Source organism: Ranitomeya variabilis, chromosome 3 (genome assembly GCF_051348905.1).
Source record: "Ranitomeya variabilis isolate aRanVar5 chromosome 3, aRanVar5.hap1, whole genome shotgun sequence".
Taxonomy (NCBI): domain Eukaryota; kingdom Metazoa; phylum Chordata; class Amphibia; order Anura; family Dendrobatidae; genus Ranitomeya; species Ranitomeya variabilis.
This window is the reverse complement of record NC_135234.1, coordinates 277142153-277163048: the sequence shown is the minus strand read 5'-3', so window position 1 is coordinate 277163048 and position 20896 is coordinate 277142153. Positions and strand designations below refer to the sequence as shown.

The following is a 20896-nucleotide window of genomic DNA, read 5'->3' as shown; positions in this document are numbered from 1 at the left end:
TGTGGCAATCAGTACCTGGGGAGGTGGCCACTCATCTCCAAAGCAAACTACTGAGACCTTCTGCAGACAGATCCAGTGCAACTGTCTTTAGCCTCTGACACATCCGTGACAGTGTCATGTAAATAAGACTTTTTGGGCTATGTATCTTTCTTTTTAAAAATGGATTTCCTAGAGCTTGTTAGAGGTGCATCAGGTTTGAAGTGCACTCAATGAAAATCAGGCACAGGTGGCAGCCCCATCGAAGAAAGTTGTGGCATGGTAAGGGGAACATTTCATGGTCTTTTTAGTAATGTAACATTTAAAGATTACAAAATCTGTACACAGTTCAGCAGAATAAACAAAAATGTATCTCTTCTATTCTCCATTTAACTTTTCAGGCATTGCCTTTCTGACTCGATACCTCATAGGTTTATTAATGTCTTCTTGGGCCTCACCATTCTTGCTACTATAGCGGGATCATACTTCTGCAAACGTCTTTGCATCATTCATACAGACAATGCTCTACTCCCTCGCACGCGGCTCTGCTATGTGTCACAGGCCCACTCACGTGTGGTCCCTCAAGCCTTAGCGTAGCGTCAGAGACCTAACTCAACTCTTAGGGCTTCACGGGCATGGAGTGCACCAATCAACTTGTTACTCCCTCACAAGACACAGAGAGTGTGTTACTGCTTCCCTCATGGGTAAAAATTTGATTGCTCAACCTAGGAGAATTGTCCAGTTGGCCATGGGCCATACCTGTATGCTTCCTAATTACTGCCCACGAAGTGATTATTGCCCAAAATACTACTATTTCATATGCCATCAGAACTGTAGAATAAAAAAAGGATTTTCCAGCACTTCCATCCATAAAATCTCTCTTTTTTTTATTAGAAATTAATTTTAAAAACAGGAGGATCCATGATATGGGTAAAACCTTATGCGTTTCTGGCATACCCTATTCCCCTAGCCATAAGAAACTGAGCTTCACCGGCAGGAATTTGCACCCATTCATCAACTTTCAAATGTATTCTGAACAATATTGGCGTGGCGAGCTTCTTTCTTTTTTTTTCTACATATACCATAAGTGCAACTAGTGAAAGGTATTAACACACAAAATTTCAACATGAAGAAAACATCAATAAAACATTTACTGGTGCAAAATGTCCCAACAATAATAACACTCCATTTCTTGTAACTGAGTTTTTCTACAGTCAGTTTCTACCCTGTTTAGGCTGCCGTCACACTATCAGTATTTGGTCAGTATTTTACATCAGTATTTGTAAGCCAAAACCAGGAGTGGGTAATAAATGCAGAAGTGGTGCATATGTTTCTATTATACTTTTCCTCTATTTGTTCCACTCCTGGTTTTGGCTTAGAAATACTGATGTAAAATACTGACCAAATACTGCTAGTGTGACGGCAGCCTTAATCTCGTCGTCACTCTTTTATAGTTTTGACCACTATGTATAACAGACTAACAAATTAATCTACATGGACTGTGTTTTTATTGAAGGTTGCACCAGCTGCAGGGTTATGATGTGGAAGGATTGTGTCGCGTAGACAGCATATGGCATATTGATGTTTGCAGTTTTTCATACTGTACTGCGTGACCTCTTTGTTGTTGTTTTTTGTCAGTTTCCCCTGTAATCTTCCATGTTGTACTGATGCAGATAATGGTTACTGTGTCCCAAGTAAAACAGTTCATTCTCCCAATGTCTGAGTGCTGATGATTCAGCTGAAATCTGACATTTTGCAAAAGGTTATGGGCTTAGCTGCAGAGAGAAACAGAAAGAGCATAGTACAGCACAGCTTGATGAACAGACTGAAGGAATCTTCCAGAGGTTCTAGCCTCCTGAATGCATGTAAGAATCTTAGTATCTGCATACGAAGAAGTGAAGGAAAATAGCCTGCAGCTCAGAGCTTAAATTTACAGTGGACAAACTGAATAATAACAGATATGAAAGTTTAAACTAGAAAGATTATGATCTAAAGATGACTTGTGAGACGTTACTACTACAGCGAGACCATACATTAATTAGGAACGGAACAAGAAAAACAGACAGGGAAGAGCCACTGTTGGCTTATTAGTGAAGGATTACTAAAGGTACCTTCACACGAAACGACTTTGTAACGATATCGCTAGTGATCCGTGACGTTGCAGCGTCCTGGCTAGTGATATCGTTTAGTTTGACACGCAGCAGCGATCAGGATCCTGCTGTGATGTCGCTGGTCGCTGAATAAAGTTCAGAACTTTATTTGGTTATCCGATCGCCGTGTATCGTTGTGTTTGACAGCAAAAGCAACGATACCAGCTATGTTTTACACTGGTAACCAGGGTAAACATCGGGTTACTAAGCGCAGGGCCGCGCTTAGTAACCCGATGTTTACCCTGGTTACCAGTGTAAAATGTAAAAAAAACAAACAGTACATACTTACATTCGCATCCCCCGCCGCCTGCTTCCCACACTGACTGAGCGCCGCAAAGTGAAAGTGAAAGCACAGCACAGCGGTGACGTCACCGCTGTGCCCTGCTACTGCCGGCGCTCAGTCAGTCAGTCAGTGCAGGAAGCGGACGCCGGGGGACGCGAATGTAAGTATGTAGTGTTTGTTTTTTTTACATTTTACGCTGGTAACCAGGGTAAACATCGGGTTACTAAGCGCGACCCTGCGCTTAGCAACCCGATGTTTACCCTGGTTACCCGGGGACCTCGGCATCGTTGGTCGCTGGAGAGCGGTCTGTGTGACAGCTCTCCAGCGATCAAACAGCGACGCTGCAGCGATCGGCATCGTTGTCGCTATCGCTGCAGCGTCGTTTCGTGTGAAGGTACCCTAACTGATCCATGTAAGTGTCACAGGGGAACTGGGTAGACTAAGGTTGGTTACCCGGGCCCCTGCGATATCCCTCAGGCTAGGGACACCCTGTCTGTCCCTTTCCCAGAAGTTACACTAAAGGTGTGCATGTCTGGGCCGCCAGGCCTGACCCTGATTCCTGTTTCAGCCCTAAGCTGAAACCACAGCCCACCACCCAGTAAAGAGACCACACACCAATCCCCACAGAAAACACAGACAGGGAAAACTGAAAAACGCACCACGCCGCAGACACACAGGAATACACTATAATGTGCACAGGGCAAAACAAATACAAATAGGAAGGAGGAATATGACAAAGGATTATACACCACCAGATACGATATTCCTACAACAAGACCACGACTCCAGACCGGAATCACCAGGCACAAAGCACAAGCTGTAATCGGCGACGCCCAAAGTCCAGCACGACTATTTAAAGGCCATGGATGTGACCCAGCCTCCAACCTAATTACCAGCTAGATTAACCCCGAGCAAGCTGGATAAAATCTAGCTGACGCCTCTGAGCGTGTAGTGGACATAAGTGGAATTACTGCTGTCTGTCGGACGCCCTAGTGTGAACAGCGTCCGACATGACAGTACCCCGCCTTCTACGAGGGACCCCAGGGCCCTCACGACTTATAGGACCCGGCTTGTCCGGATGGCGGCGATGAAACATACTGACCAGCCGGTCCGCATGTATGTCCGAGGCTGGTACCCAGAACCTCTCTTCCGGCCCATAACCACGCCAGTGTACCAGGTACTGTAATGTGTGGCGCACTACACGAGAGTCAACCACCTTGGAGACTTCAAACTCCAAATTGCCATCCACCAAGACTGGAGGTGGCATAGGCGCCTGTTGTGAACTCTGTTCTCGAACTCCCTCCTGTGGTCAGGAATGGTATTTCTGTGAGTTCTGTCCGTGGGTTCCCTCTGGTGGCTGAAAGTGGAGCTGCTGGTCTGGAGGTGGCTTCCTCAGCTGCATCGTTTAAGACTGGGCTGGTTCCTCTATTTAACTCTGCTCAGATCGTTACCTGATGCCAGTTGTCAATGTATCTGTACTGGTTCAGATCTCACTTGGATCTCCTGATGACCTGTCTACTTCAGCAGAAGCTAAGTCCCTGTTAAGCTCATTTGTTGTTCATTTGTGTGCTGAATATATTTCTGAGTACCTGCTAAGTTTTGTCCAGCTGGCTATCATGATATTGTCTCGCTAGCTGGAAGCTCTGGGTTGCAGAGTGGCACCTACCGCGCCGTGAGTCGGCGCGGGGGGTTTATTGCTCACTCTGCGTGGCTTTTTGTAGTTTTTTGTGCTGACCGCAAAGATCCCTTTATCTATCTTCTGTCTATTTAGTAAGTCGGGCCTCCTTTGCTGAAACCTGTCTCATTCTTATGTTTGTGCCTTCCTCTTAACTCACAGTCAATATATGTGGGGGGCTGCTCTTTTCCTTTGGGAAATTTCTCTGAGGCAAGGTGAGGATATATTTCTCTTTAGGGGTAGTTACCTCTCAGGCTGTGAAGAGTCGTCTAGGCAGAGTCAGGTACGATCCACGGCTAATTCTAGTGTGTGTGATAATAGATTAGGGCTGCGGTCAGCAGAGCTCCCACTTCCCAGAGCTCGCTCTATTTTGCAGTTTTGACTATCAGGTCATTCCCGGTGCTCCTAACCACCAGGTCCAGCCATAACAGGCGCCGTGTCCACAGAACCCACCACCTTTTTTAATAAAGATCTGTGGAACACGTTGTGTATTTTATATACCGTAGGGAGCGCCAAACGGTAGGCTACCGGGTTAATGATGGCGGCAACCCTAAATGGACCAATAAACCTTGGACCCAATTTCAAGGATGGAATCTTGAGTTTTATGTTTTTTGTGGACAACCGCACCCAGTCACCCACACTCAGGTTCGGACCTGTCACACGTTTACTGTCAGCCACTCATTTGTACCTTGCACCTACGCTTAGCAAGCGCTGTTTCACTCTCCTCCAAACGGATGACAGTTGTGCTCCTAACTGGTCCTCCTCCGGGACGCCAGTAGAGCCCCCCTGACGCAGAGTACAAAACTGAGGATGGAGCCCGTAAACACAAAAGAACGGGGACTCCCCAGATGATTCCTGACGGTGATTATTTATAGCAAACTCAGCCAAAGGAAGGAACGTCGACCACTCCTCCTGATTGTCAGAAACAAAACAGCATAAGTACTGCTCCAAATTCTGGTTCATACGCTCGGTCTGACCATTTGACTGAGGATGAAACGCAGAAGAATGCGACAACTTGATCCCCAGCCGTGAGCAAAAAGCTTTCCAAAATGTTGCCACAAACTGAGTACCCCTATCAGACACTGTCAGACGGGACCCCGTGAAGTCTGACCACTTCCTGCACAAAAACCTGAGCCAGAGTCTTAGCGTTAGGCATCGAAGGCAAAGACACAAAGTGCGACATCTTTGAGAACCGATCAACAACCACCAGAATGACCGTGTTCCCAGCAGAGGAGGGCAAATCTGTGATAAAATCCATGGAAATCTCCGTCCATGGCCTACTGGGTACCCGGAGAGGATGTAGTGTGCCAGCAGGACGAGAGCAGGACGTCTTAGCCCTAGCGCATGTGGTACATGCTGATACGTATGAGACCACGTCCTGTCGGATTTTGGGCCACCAAAACCGACGTGACACCAACTCCAAAGTACCTCTAACCCCTGGATGGCCAGCCAGGACAGCAACATGATGCTCACCCAACACCTTTAGGCGAAGATGGAGCGGTACAAACCATTTGTTAATGGGAAGCTCTGGTGGTACCTCCACCTGAGCCTCGGCAATCTCAGCCTCAACCTCGGTCGTGAGAGCCGAGACCACTACACCCTTTTGGAGGATGGGTACCAGATCTTCCCGAGGTTCTCCCCCCGGAAAACACGTGGACAAAGCATCTGCCTTAGTGTTCTTAGATCCAGGTCGGTACGTAACAAAAAAGTTGAACCGCTTGAAAAACAATGCCCAGCGAGCCTGCCTGGGGGACAGACGCTTGGCTGACTCCAAATACAGCAGATTTTTATGGTCGGTGATAACTGTAACCTGATGGACCGACCCCTCCAAAAAGTGTCGCCATTCCTCAAAAGCCAACTTGATAGCCAACAACTCCCTGTTGCCGATATCGTAATTACGTTCGGCAGACGACAGCTTCTTGGAAAAGTAGGCGCAAGGACGCAACTCGCCCAAGGATGAGCCTTGTGACAGCACTGCCCCCACTCCAACCTCAGACGCATCGACTTCCACGGTAAATGGTTTTGATACGTCCGGTTGCACCAGAATGGGGGCCGAAGCAAAACTGTTCTTCAGAAATTCAAATGCGCACACAGCAGCCTGAGGCCAGGCAGAGAAATTGGTACCCTTTTTCGTCATGTCAGTAAGTGGTTTAGCAATGGTAGAAAAATCTTTGATAAACTTTCTATAATAGTTGGAACACCCAAGGAACAGCTGGAGTGCTTTTAGGTTATCAGGCCATTCCCAATGCAGCACCGCTTGCACCTTAGCGGCGTCCATTTTAAACCCTGTAGCAGACACAATATAACCCAAGAAAAAGGCAACTCCTGAACCGAAAATACATTTCTCAAGTTTTGCATAGAGCTTATTTTCCCTGAGAAGCTGTAACACCTGCCTCACATGCTCTAAATGAGTATCACGGTCGCATGAATAAATGAGAATGTCATCTAGGTACACAATAACGAATTTCCCCAGAACATGCGAGAATACATCATTTATGAAATGTTGAAAAACTGCAGGCGCGTTTGTCAACCCAAATGGCATCACCAAATTTTCAAAATGACCCTCAGGAGTATTAAAAGCTGTCTTCCACTCATCACCTTGACGGACTCTTATGAGATTGTAAGCCTCCTGAGTTCAAGCTTGGAAAACCACTTAGCACCAGCCACCTGGTTGAACAAATCAGGTATCAGTGGCATAGGGTATGGATCACAAACCGTAATCTGGTTTAACTCCCTGAAATCCAGACACGGGCGTAGTCCGCCATCTTTCTTTTTAATGAAGAAGAACCCTGCTGCCACTGGCGAGGATGAAGGCCTGATGTGCCCTTTGCTCACACTCTCAGCAATGTAATCTTTTAAAGCTTGCCTCTCAGGACCAGAGATGTTGAACATCCTTGCTTTCGGCAATTTAGCCCCTGGTTTAAAGGGCCACTGTCACCCCCTCCAGCCGTTATAAACTAAAAGAGCCACCTTGTGCAGCAGTAATGCTGCATTCTAACAAGGTGGCTCTTTTCGTTTTTGGTGCATGTATTCCCAAAATAATACGTTTTATAAATTCTCCAAAATACCTTTCTTTCGCCAGGGAGGCAGGTCCTCACCCCCTGCTTGAAACGCCACACTGCAGTCACTCAAATCTTCAGGGGCGCGCTGTGTTTGTATGAAATCCGGCGCCTGCACTGTGTAGTAGTGTCTGGTGCAGGCACAGTGAGCTCTGGCCGTCTGACGTCACAGCCAGGCTTGCAGACTGTGCCTGTGCGGCCGCCCTGCTTGTGAATCCCAGCCCCGCACTCTGCATAATGCATAACACACTGCGGGGCTGGGATTACCAAGGTGGGTGGCCGCACTGTCCGCACAGGCGCAGTCTGCAAGTCTGGCTGTGATGTCAGACGGCCAGAGCTCACTGCGCCTGCACCAGACACTACTACAAAGCGCAGGCGCCAGATTTCATACGAACACAGCGCGGAGGGGTCGGCGCCCAGTGCCCCTGAAGATTTGAGTGACTGCAGTGTGGCGTTTCAAGTAGGGGGGTGAGGACCTGCCTCCCTGGCAAAAGAAAGGTATTTTGGAGAATTTATAAAACGCATTATTTTGGGAATACATGCACCAAAAACTAAAAGAGCCACCTTGTTAGAATTCAGCATTACTGCTGCACAAGGTGGCTCTTTTAGTTTATAATGGCTGGAGGGGGTGACAGTGGCCCTTTAAACCTAATAGTACAGTCATAGGGGTGATGTGGTGGCAATTCTGAGCAACCCTTCCTGGGAACACATCCGCGAAATCCAGCAGTGACTCAGGAATGCTTGGAGTCACAGCGGACACACATGTGGCCAGGCAATTCTCCTGGCAAAATCCGCTCCTCTGAATTATGTCCTGAGTTTTCCAGTCAATAACCGGGTTGTGCATAGATAACCATGGAAAACCCAGAACCATTTGTGCAGGAAGATTACTGAGCACCCTACATGTAACCTGCTCAGAATGTAGGACCCCAATGTGGAGTTTAACCTCAGCCAAAAACTCAGTAATCTCCCCCTGTGGGAGATGGGTAGCATTGATGGTGACCACCTGGATAGGATGAGGCAATTTTTTTGACCGTGAACCCAGCCATGCGCACAAACTCCTCATCAATGAGATTAGTGGCCGACCCACTATCCACAAAAACAGTGATTGGCAGCTCTCTGCCAGCGACCATAACTCTGGCAGGGAGCATTGTTGTGGATTCTGTTTGTGGGCTCCCTCTGGTGGTTACTGCTGGTACTGGGTGACTTTGGTGGGTTGGGGCCTTTGGTTTCCACCTGTCCATCAGGGGCTGGGTGTTTCCTATTTTACCTGGCCTTTCTGTCATTTCCCTTGCCGGCTATCAATGTGTTCAGATGTGCTCTGTTTGGTTCCTGCCTACCTGCTCCCAGATCTTTCAGGATAAGCTAAGTGCTGATTTTCAGTTGTTTGGTTTTTGGTCCAGCTTGCTTAGAATGTCTCTATGCTAGCTGGTTGCTCTAGTGGACTGAGGTTCTCCCCATGTGCCATGAGTTGGCACATGGGTTCTTGTAATCTCAGGATGGTTTTTTTGATTAGGGTTTTTTGCTGACCGCTCAGTCCCCTTTTGTATCATTCTGCTTTCTAGTTTTCAGCGGGCCTCTATTTGCTAAAGCTATATACATCATCTCTATGTGTGTGCCTTCCTCTCATTTCACCGTCAATACATGTGGGGGGCAACTATACCTTTTGGGGTTAATTCCTCTGGAGGCAAGTGAGGTCTTTGTTTTCTCTGCAGTACTAGTTAGCTCTTAGGCTGGTGTGTGGCGTCTAGAACCAACGTAGGCACGCTCCCTGGCTATCTCTAGTTGCGTTTGTCAGGCGTAGGGCAGCGGTCAGCCCAGGTTCCATCACCATAGAGCTCGTCCGATATTTATTATACTTTGCTTGTCCTGTGCTATCCCTCGCCATTGGGGATTCATGACAGTATAGCCGGCCACAAAGTGTTAATTGATTGGGCTGAAGCAGGAGAAAAAGAAGTGTTCAAGGGAATTTTTTTTTTTTTTTCCCTTTAGAGTTTTGCTGCCTAGCCCTTAATTGCTGTCTAGCTGCTTCTTACCTCCTCTTAACCCTTGAATGGCTCTGATCTTAGCTGTTTATCATGGATGTCCAGAGTTTGGCTTCCAGCCTGAGTAATCTCGCGGCAAAGGTTCAAAACATACAGGATTTCGTTGTTCACACTCCCATGTCTGAACCTAGAATTCCTATTCCAGAGTTTTTTTCTGGAGATAGATCTACCTTCCTGAATTTTAGGAACACTTGTAAATTGTTTCTCTCTTTGAAATCTCGCTCCTCTGGAGACCCTGCTCAACAGGTCAAGATTGTAATATCTTTCCTGCGGGGCGACCCTCAGAATTGGGCATTTGCATTGGCACCAGGGGATCCTGCATTGCTCAGTGTGGATGCGTTTTTTCTGGCATTGGGATTGCTCTATGAGGAACCTAACCTAGAGATTCAGGCTGAAAAGGCTTTATTAGCCCTCTCTCAGGGGCATGATGAAGCGGAAATATATTGTCAGAAATTTCGGAAATGGTCGGTGCTTACTCAGTGGAATGAGTGCGCCCTGGCTGCAAACTTCAGAAATGGTCTTTCTGAGGCCATTAAGGATATTATGGTGGGGTTCCCTGCGCCTACAGGTCTGAATGAGTCTATGGCTATGGCCATTCAGATTGATCGGCGTTTACGGGAGCGCAAACCCGTGCACCAGTTGGCGGTGTCTTCTGAACAGGCACCTGAGACAATGCAATGTGATAGAATTCAGTCCAGAAGTGAACGGCAAAATTATAGGCGGAAAAATGGTTTGTGTTTTTATTGTGGTGATTCAGCTCATGTTATATCAGCATGCTCTAAACGCACAAAAAGGGTTGATAAATCTTTTGCCATTGATACTCTGCAGTCTAAGTTCATTTTGTCTGTGACTCTGATTTTTTCACTGTCTTCCATTTCCGTCGATGCCTATGTGGATTCAGGCGCTGCCCTGAGTCTTATGGATTGGTCATTTGCTAAACGCTGCGGTTTTAGTCTAGAGCCTCTGGAAGTTCCTATTCCTCTGAAGGGAATTGATTCTACACCATTGGCTATGAATAAACCGCAGTATTGGACACAAGTGACCATGCGCATGACTCCCGTTCATCAGGAGGTGATTCGCTTCCTTGTACTGTATAATTTACATGATGTACTAGTGCTTGGTCTGCCATGGTTACAAACTCATAATCCTGGACTGGAAAACAATGTCTGTGCTAAGCTGGGGATGTCAGGGGGTTCATGATGATGCACCTCCGATTTCTATCGCTTCATCTACTCCTTCGGAGATCCCTGCGTTTTTGTCGGATTATAGGGATGTTTTTGAGGAGCCTAAGCTCAATTCGCTCCCTCCTCATAGAGAGTGTGACTGTGCTATAGAATTGATTCCTGGCAGTAAGTTCCCTAAGGGTCGTTTATTTAATCTGTCACTGCCAGAGCATACTGCTATGTGGAATTATATTAAGGAGTCCTTGGAAAAGGGACATATTCGTCCATCTTCGTCCCCTCTGGGAGCAGGTTTTTTTTTCGTGGCAAAAAAAGATGGTTCCCTGAGGCCTTGTATAGATTATCGCCTTCTAAATAAGATTACAGTCAAATACCAGTATCCATTGCCATTATTTACTGATTTGTTTGCTCGCATTAAGGGGGCTAGGTGGTTCACTAAAATAGATCTTCGTGGTGCGTATAATCTGGTGCGGATAAAACAGGGTGATGAGTGGAAAACCGCATTTAATACGCCTGAGGGCCATTTTGAGTATTTGGTAATGCCTTTTGGACTCTCCAATGCTCCGTCAGTCTTTCAGACCTTTATGCACAATATCTTCCGTGAATATCTGGATAAGTTTATGATTGTGTATTTGGATGATATTTTGGTGTTTTCTGATGACTGGGAGTCTCACGTTCTACAGGTCAGGAAGGTGTTTCAGGTTTTGCGGGCCAATTCTCTGTTTGTGAAGGGCTCAAAGTGTCTCTTCGGAGTCCAGAAGATTTCTTTTTTGGGGTACATTTTTTCTCCTTCTACTATTGAGATGGATCCCGTTAAGGTTCAGGCTATTTGTGACTGGACACAACCTACATCTGTTAAGAGCCTTCAGAAGTTCTTGGGGTTTGCTAATTTTTATCGTCGGTTCATTGCTAATTTTTCCAGTATTGTTAAACCTTTGACTGATTTGACTAAAAAGGGTGCTGATGTTGCTGATTGGTCTCCTGCGGCCGTGGAGGCCTTTCGGGAACTTAAGCGCCGGTTTTCTTCTGCTCCTGTGTTGTGTCAACCAGATGTTTCACTTCCTTTTCAGGTGGAGGTTGATGCTTCCGAGATTGGAGCGGGGGCGGTTTTGTCACAGAGAAGTTCTAATGGCTCGGTGATGAAGCCATGTGCTTTCTTCTCTAGAAAATTCTCGCCCGCCGAGTGCAATTATGATGTGGGTAATCGGGAGCTTTTGGCCATGAAGTGGGCATTTGAGGAGTGGCGTCATTGGCTTGAGGGTGCTAAACATCGCGTGGTGGTCTTGACTGATCACAAGAATCTCATTTACCTTGAGTCTGCCAGGCGTTTGAATCCTAGACAGGCTCGTTGGTCGTTATTTTTTTCTCGTTTCAATTTCGTGGTTTCATACCTGCCAGGTTCAAAGAATGTGAAGGCAGATGCTCTTTCCAGGAGTTTTGTGCCTGACTCTCCTGGAGACACTGGGCCTGCTGGTATCCTTAGGGATGGGGTAATATTGTCCGCCGTATCCCCAGACTTGCGACGCGCATTGCAGGAGTTTCAGGTGGATAAACCGGATCGATGTCCACCAGAAAGACTGTTTGTTCCGGATGATTGGACCAGTAGAGTCATCTCCGAGGTCCATTCTTCTGTGTTGGCTGGTCATCCTGGAATATTTGGTACAAGAGACTTGGTGGCCAGGTCTTTTTGGTGGCCTTCCTTGTCTAGGGATGTGCGTACCTTTGTGCAGTCTTGTGAAGTGTGTGCTCGAGCTAAGCCTTGCTGTTCACGGGCTAGTGGGTTGTTGTTATCATTGCCCATCCCGAAGAGGCCTTGGACGCAGATTTTATTTCTGATCTCCCGGTTTCACAGAAAATGTCCGTTATCTGGGTTGTGTGTGACCGCTTTTCTAAGATGGTTCATTTGGTGCCCTTGCCTAAGTTGCCCTCCTCCTCTGAGTTGGTTCCTTTGTTTTTTCAGAACGTGGTTCGTTTGCATGGGATTCCGGAGAATATCGTTTCTGACAGGGGATCCCAGTTTGTGTCTAGATTTTGGCGGACGTTTTGTGCCAAGATGGGCATTGATTTGTCTTTCTCGTCTGCATTCCATCCTCAGACGAATGACCAGACGGAGCGAACTAATCAGACCTTGGAAACTTATTTGAGGTGTTTTGTTTCTGCTGATCAGGATGACTGGGTTGCTTTTTTGCCACTGGCCGAATTTGCTCTTAATAATCGGGCTAGTTCTGCCACGTTGGTCTCTCCTTTTTTTTGTAATTCGGGGTTTCATCCTCGTTTTTCCTCTGGTCAGGGGGAATCTTCGGATTGTCCTGGAGTGGAAGTGGTGGTGGACAGGCTACATCAGATTTGGAATCAGGTGGTGGACAATTTGAAGTTATCTCAGGAGAAGACTCAGCAGTTTGCTAATCGCCGTCGCCGCGTGGGTCCCCGACTTCTTGTTGGGGACTTGGTGTGGTTGTCTTCTCGTTTTGTCCCTATGAAGGTCTCTTCTCCTAAGTTCAAGCCTCGGTTCATCGGTCCTTATAGGATCTCGGAGATTCTTAACCCTGTATCTTTTCGTTTGGATCTCCCAGCATCGTTTGCTATTCATAATGTGTTCCATCGGTCGTTGTTGCGGAGGTATGAGGTGCCCGTTGTTCCTTCGGTCGAGCCTCCTGCTCCGGTGCTGGTGGAGGGAGAATTGGAGTATGTTGTTGAAAAGATCTTGGATTCTCGTGTTTCCAGACGCAAACTCCAGTATTTGGTTAAGTGGAAGGGTTATGGTCAGGAGGATAATTCCTGGGTGGTCGCCTCCGATGTTCATGCGACTGATTTGGTCCGCGCCTTCCATAGAGCTCACCCTGATCGCCCTGGGGGTTCTCGTGAGGGTTCGGTGACCCCTCCTCAAGGGGGGGGTACTGTTGTGGATTCTGTTTGTGGGCTCCCTCTGGTGGTTACTGCTGGTACTGGGTGACTTTGGTGGGTTGCGGCCTTTGGTTTCCACCTGTCCATCAGGGGCTGGGTGTTTCCTATTTTACCTGGCCTTTCTGTCATTTCCCTTGCTGGCTATCAATGTGTTCAGATGTGCTCTGTTTGGTTCCTGCCTACCTGCTCCCAGATCTTTCAGGATAAGCTAAGTGCTGATTTTCAGTTGTTTGGTTTTTGGTCCAGCTTGCTTAGAATGTCTCTATGCTAGCTGGTTGCTCTAGTGGACTGACGTTCTCCCCATGTGCCATGAGTTGGCACATGAGTTCTTGTAATCTCAGGATGGTTTTTTTGATTAGGGTTTTTTGCTGACCGCTTAGTCCCCTTTTGTATCATTCTGCTTTCTAGTTTTCAGCGGGCCTCTATTTGCTAAAGCTATATACATCATCTCTATGTGTGTGCCTTCCTCTCATTTCACCGTCAATACATGTGGGGGGCAACTATACCTTTTGGGGTTAATTCCTCTGGAGGCAAGTGAGGTCTTTGTTTTCTCTGCAGTACTAGTTAGCTCTTAGGCTGGTGCGTGGCGTCTAGAACCAACGTAGGCACGCTCCCTGGCTATCTCTAGTTGCGTTTGTCAGGCGTAGGGCAGCGGTCAGCCCAGGTTCCATCACCCTAGAGCTCGTCCGATATTTATTATACTTTGCTTGTCCTGTGCTATCCCTCGCCATTGGGGATTCATGACAGAGCATACATTGAGAGACCACATGGAGGATATGCATAATCTCAGATTGGCCTCCTGCACATCCTCTGAGCTTAGTATATTTCCGCCGTTGCGCTTTTTTTTAGAAAACAGAGGACAAGCATTTACATAATGCCCCTTTTTACCACAGCAAAAACAGAGTCCCTGCTTCCTGAGTGAGGAGGCTTGATGACGTGACACCCCTGTGATTTGCATAGGCTCCGTGGGCTCACCTGCAGCAACCTCACATGCACCTACAACCTCCCCCATAGGCGGCGTCTCTAGCGCCCCCTGACGCAAACGGCAATCAATGCGGACAACAAGACTCATGGCAGACTCTAGAGAAGCAGGAGTCTCATACATCAGAAGGGCTTGTTTAACCCTTCTCGAAACCCCACATACAAACTGACTCCGCAGTGCCGGGTCATTCCATTGTGTGTCCACCGCCCAGTGGCGAAATTCAGAACAGTAATCCTCCGCCATTCACTCCCCCTAGCAGAGAGCGCGTATTTTAGATTCTGCTAGAGCCAATCTGTCAGGATCATCATATATGAGTCCAAGAGCAGAAAAAAAACTCTCTACTGAGTTAAATGCAGCTGAATCAGAAGGTAATGAAAACGCCCATGCTTGGGGGTCTCCGTTCAGTAATGACAAAATCAAGCCCACACGCTGAGCCTCATTACCTGAGGAAAGCAGGCGCATACGAAAATACAATTTGCAAGCTTCACGGAAAACAACAAATATACTGCGTTCCCCAGCAAACCTCTCAGGTAAAGTGATTTTAGGCTCTGCAACTCTACCTGCAGTTTCCACTTGCACATTAGATACCACAAGACCCTGTTGCTGAACTGCCCCCTTCAATTCAGTGACCTGTAAGAACAGCGCCCTCAACTGGCGGTTTATGGAAGTCATGGGATCCATGACATACAAAAAAATATATATATATTTTTTTGGGGGCCGATTATAATGTCATGGGGGAACTGGGTAGACTAAGGTTGGTTACCCGGGCCCCTGCGATATCCCTCAGGCTAGGGAAACCCTGTCTGTCCCTTTCCCAGAAGTTACACTAAAGGCGTGCATGTCTGGGCCGCCAGGCCTGACCCTGACTCCTGTTTCAGCCCTAAGCTGAAACCACCACCCGCCACCCAGTGAAGAGACCACACACCAATCCCCACAGAAAGCACAGACAGGGAAAACTGAAAAACGCACCACACCGCAGACACACAGGAATACACTATAATTCACACAGGGCAAAACAAATACAAATAGGAAGGAGGAATATGACAAAGGATTATACACCAACAGATATGATATTCCTACAACAAGACCACGACTCCAGACCGGAATCACCAGGCACAAAGCACAAGCTATAATCGGCGACGCCCAAAGTCCAGCGCAACTATTTAAAGGCCGTGGGCGTGACCCAGCCTCCAACCTAATTACCAGCTAGATTAACCCCGAGCAAGCTGGATAAAATCTAGCCGACGCCACTGAGCGTGTAGTGGACGTAAGTGGAATTACTGCTGTCTGTCGGACGCCCTAGTGTGAACAGCGTCCGACATGACAGTAAGTCATGAGGACAATGCTAAAAGCATGGTGAATGTACTGCAAAAGCTGCAAGATATTCTAGCTAAGGAAAATAAAAAAAAAAGATTTGGTGAAGAGAAAGATATGCAGGAGCAATACTGTAAGTGATCACGCAACTAACATCTGTGGGTGAGGACATAAAAGACAGTCATGTTACAGCCACATTGCATGCAGTTTACCTGACATGTACAGTGCACTGATTAACGCACTAAAAGTAAGACATGAGCCAAACCTGAGCCTAGCATCAGTAAAGCTCGGTCTGTCAGATGAGTTTCAAAAAAGAAATTAGACTGTGTAGGACTCCATAGAAAGTGACAGTCTAATTAATCTTAGCCACACATACAAGGTCACGCAAGAAAGAAACTAGCATGTTTCAGATACAACTTATGGAAAGGAGAACAAAAGGAGCAATTTTAAAAAGGAACTGAACAAAAGGCCAAAGCTACTATTTCAGACCCATGTGCAAAAATTGGAATCATACATTACAAGATTGGTGCATCAAAGTTTTTAGTGCAGATGTGAAGCCACATTTTTAGGTCTTGTATAGTACAGAAAAGCTTTGATTCTGGACTTAAAGAAGTAACTGCAGTTTTTAACATGCATTTTTTATGCTCCACTTAGAAGTTTCCAGAGAAAAAAAAGCACCAAAACCGCACAGTTCAGCAGCATGCTTGGATGCACAGGGGGCGCAGTTTTCATGAAATCACATTCACTTTGCTTGGACAGTTAAGCACAACAAAATTTATGTGCAGAAAAGTAAAAGTAAGGAAAGTGGATGTGATTTCATGCAATCTCCAGCCTTCCATGTTATTTCCTGATTTGTGATGCTTATTATTTTTTTAAAAAAAGCAAATTAAAACTGATATTGTAATTGTTTTTCATTATTTTCTAGTAATTTTATATCAAGAAGAAAAAAAATATTTTATTCTCCATCTAGAATACAGAGACATAAAAGTACACTGATATGCACGATGTATCTCTATGCAATCTGTCTGTGGAGTCAGAGTATGTGATACAGATCAAGTATACAATATTCTCCCAGAAACATCACCGGAGCCTGTGGCTCAGCAGCTTTAGTTCCTGTCTGTAATGTTGAAGGTTGTGGGTTTAAGACCTGGAAAACTCACAAAAAAAGAGAAAATTACAGTTTTGTAATTCCTTTTTATTATTTTTAGTAGTTTTATAGTTAAAAAAAATATGACTTTTTCTTCAACTCAGTATACAAGTACAAAGAAGTACACTGCTGTATACAATGTACATGTATAATCCACTTCAGTGTTCACTGCCTGCAGTACATCTTAAGATTACCAAATTCTCCTATGTTTATCATTATGGGCTGTGGCTCTTAGCTAAAGTTACTGCCTGAGAACTTGGACAGGAGTTTGAATCCCAGTGAGAACCAATCACAGAAGAAGTGTGAATGTTATCATTTAATTTTTGTCAGTATAGAGAGATCTGGCACTGCCCCCCTCGAGGAGGAGGAGCTACAGAGCAATAAAGGCATGAGAGAAGTGAGAAATACCGAGACAAGCCCTGACATGGTGGGACCGAGCCCTAAAATCGTCAACATCTCTCAAATCCACTTTGAAAAATCCGATGCTTGCGCAGTGTATATCGTGATGCCATGTGTTGATTGGGTAGCAGCACATGCGCTTTGATGAGTCACATCAGTGAAGCCGGATACTACACACTGCATGAGTGCACACGTGCGGGGACCCTCTCGTCACAGCGCATGTGCGGATCTATGATACACACTGCACAAGGGCGCGATTTTTCAAAGCGGATTTGAGTGACATCAATACAACCCTGGAATATCATTCAAATTGTGTGGGTGGCAACAACCGTGACTGTATGACTTGAAGCACATCCCTATGACTAAATGAGCAGTTACTATATAAAGTGGTTTTTGCACATAATTAGACCGCCGGTTTTAATGAAAAAAAAACGTGTTAATGATGCACATTTACATGCTAAAAAGAACATGACAGGTTCCATTTAAGGAACTGTACACCATGTTCCAAATTATTATGCAAATTGGATTTAAGTGTCATAAAGATTTAATTGTTTTGTTTTTCAAATAAACTCGTGGAAAATAAAAAGGATCTCTCTGCTGCTGAAAAGTGTTAAATAGTGAAATGCCTTGCACAAGGTATGAAAACATTAGATATTGCACGAAAACTTAAGAGTGATCATCATACTGTGAAGCGATTTGTGACTGAAACAGAGCACAGACAGAGTTCATGCAGATAAAGGCATAATGAGGAAGGTTTCTACCAGACAAATTCATTGGATTAAGAGAGCAGCTGCCAAAATACCATTACAAAGCAGCAAACAATTATTTGAAGCTGCTGATGCCTCTGGAATCCCTCAGACCTCAAGGTGTAGGATCCTTCAAATGCTTGCTGTGGTTCTTAAACCTGTTATTCGGCCACCCCTAAACAGTGTTCACAAGCAGACAGTGTTAACAAGCAGCAACAGTTGCAGTGGGCCCAGACATGAAGACTAATTTTCATACAGTCTTGTTTACTGATGAGTGTCGAGCAACCCTGGATGGTCCAGATGGATGGAGAAGTGGATGGTTGGTGGATGGCCACCATGTCCCAACAAGGCTGCTATGTCAGCGAGGAAGTGGAGGAGTCATGTTTTGGGCCGAAATCATGGGGAAACAGCTGGTAGGGCCCTTTAAGGTTCCTGAAGGTGTGAAAATGACCTCTGCAAAGTATACAGAGTTTCTGACTAACAACTTTCTTCCATAGTATAAAAAGCAGAAACGAGCCTTCAGGAGCAAAATCATCTTCATGCATGACAATGCACCATCTCATGCTGCAAAGAATACCTCTGAGTCATTTGCTGCTATGGGCATAAAAGGACATAAACTCATGGTGTGGCCACCATCTTCCCCTGACCTCAACCCTATAGAGAACCTTTGGAGTATCATCAAGCAAAAGATCTATGAGGGTGGGAGGCAGTTCACATCAAAACAGCAGCTCTGGGAGGCTATTCTGATTTAGTGCAAAGAAATACAACCAGAAACTCTCCAAAAACTCACAAGTTCAATGATTGCAAAAACTTTGAAGGTGATATCAAAGAAGGGGTCCTATGTTAACATGTAACGTGGCCTTTTAGGATGTTTTGGAGCTAAATAACTTTTTTGTTCAGTGAATGTGACCTCCTAAATGTCACGGTACCCGGGTATAACTGCTGCTGGGGAAACTGCTTCCAGCAGAAACAGAGCTGGACCAGAAAACCGGGAAACTAACATGAACACCAACAGGACCTTTCACATGAGACAGAATGACTAAGTAGAGCAAAAGGACCTACGATCATGTGACAGAGTGGGAGGTGGCCAGGGGGCGGAGCCAAACGCTGGGGAAACAGGGAAGGGATAATCATAAAAGAATAGTGAAACAAGCCGAAGTCGTACCAGGAGATTACAAGATACCAACAGGGAGAATCAGAGAATAGTCAGAAGCCAGGCCAGGGGTCAGTAATCCAGGAAAGCGAATAAAGCAGGTAACAGTAAGACACGAAGCAAGCCAGCACACACTACAAAGGTCAAGCATACAGACTGCAGAAAACCTATAGCTGACAGGGACACCACGTTAGGAGCGAGTATAAATAGCCCTCCCATGCTGAAAGAGAGGCTGAGAACATTTAACCCTGAGAGTACAAGACATAATCTTGTCCTAACCATGACAGTACCCCCCCTTTAATGGGAGGCCACTGGACTCCCAGGCTTCTCAGGGTACCTGGCATGAAAAGCCCGCACCAGTCGATCAGCATGCACAGAACTGGCCGGAACCCATGACCGATCCTCAATAGAATAACCCTTCCAATGAATTAAGTACTGAAGCCTTCGACGCATCCACCGTGAATCAATGATGCGCCCTACCTCATACTCTGGCTGACCCTCTACCAACACAGGCAGAACATTATGTGAGGAATCTTCTCTAACCGTCCCCACAGGTTTTAATAGGGACCTGTGAAAGACATTAGATATTTTGAAGGAGGCGGGCAACTGTAATCTATAGGCCACCGGGTTGATCACCTCTAATACCTTGTATGGACCTATAAATCTGGGGCCCAACTTCATGGAAGGTACTTTAAGTTTGATGTTACGGGTAGACAACCATACCTTCTCCCCCACTGTCAGTGTAGGAGCTGACTCCCTCCTTCTGTCTGCAAAATGTTTGTACCTCCTTTGAGCTTTGGAGATATTACCCTGAACCTCCCTCCAAAGGGTTCTTAACTGTTGCACCAGACCCTCAGCACCAGGGCAACCAGAATCCATGCGGGAAAATTCTCCAAATTGCGGAACAAATCCATAGTTAACCTGAAAAGGAGATTTGCCAGTAGACTGATTAATACGACAGTTGAATGCAAATTCTGCCATGGGTAATACCTCACACCAGTCCTCCTGTCTGGAAGAGGCAAGACATCTTAAAATCTGCTCCAACGACTGGTTGGTGCGTTCAGTCTGACCATTAGATTCCGGGTGATAAGCAGAGGAGAAAGACAACGTAACCCCCAACTTTTTACAAAAAGCCCTCCAAAATCTAGCAACAAATTGCACACCCCTGTCAGACACCATATTCACAGGGACTCCATGCAACCGAACTATATGCTGAATGAACAAACGAGCTAAGGTTTCAGCAGAAGGCAATGTAGATAATGGCACAAAGTGGGCTTGTTTAGAAAATCTATCAACTACTACCCAGACTACAGAGTTGCCCTTTGAAGGAGGAAGATTAGTGATAAAATCCATGGACAGGTGTGTCCAAGGTTTATCAGGAATTGGCAAAGGTACCAATTCCCCGGCCGGCCGGACCAGAGAGCTCTTAGAGCGAGCACACACCCCACAAGAATTCACAAACTTTTTAATATCAGTACCCATAGAAGGCCACCAAAAATTCCTAGCTACTGCCCCCCGGGTAGCTGCAATCCCAGGATGTGCACTCAACACAGAGTCATGAAATTCTTGCAGAAGTGTGAGACGGAAATGATCAGGTACAAACAATTTACCTTGGGGTTTATTCCTGGGAGCTTGTGACTGTGCTTCCAAAATCTCTCTCTGTAACTCAGATGAGACTTCAGCCACAACCACTCCAGGTTGAAGAATGGAGGAAGGAGGTTCTGGAGGGGACACACTATCAAAACTCCGGGACAAGGCATCCGCCTTTACAGTTTTAGACCCTGGTCGGAACGTAATGGTAAAATGAAACCGAGAAAAAAAAAGTGCCCACCGAGCCTGTCTGGGGGTCAATCTCTTAGCAGACTCGATATAGGCCAAATTTTTG

General features: G+C 46.1%; 1 protein-coding gene across 2 annotated transcripts in view; it reads left to right on the top strand.

Moving 5' to 3' along the window:
* The window catches only part of ITPR3 (inositol 1,4,5-trisphosphate receptor type 3), an 825364-nt gene that overhangs the window by 586660 nt on the left and 217808 nt on the right, over window positions 1-20896 (top strand). The window lies entirely within an intron of this gene.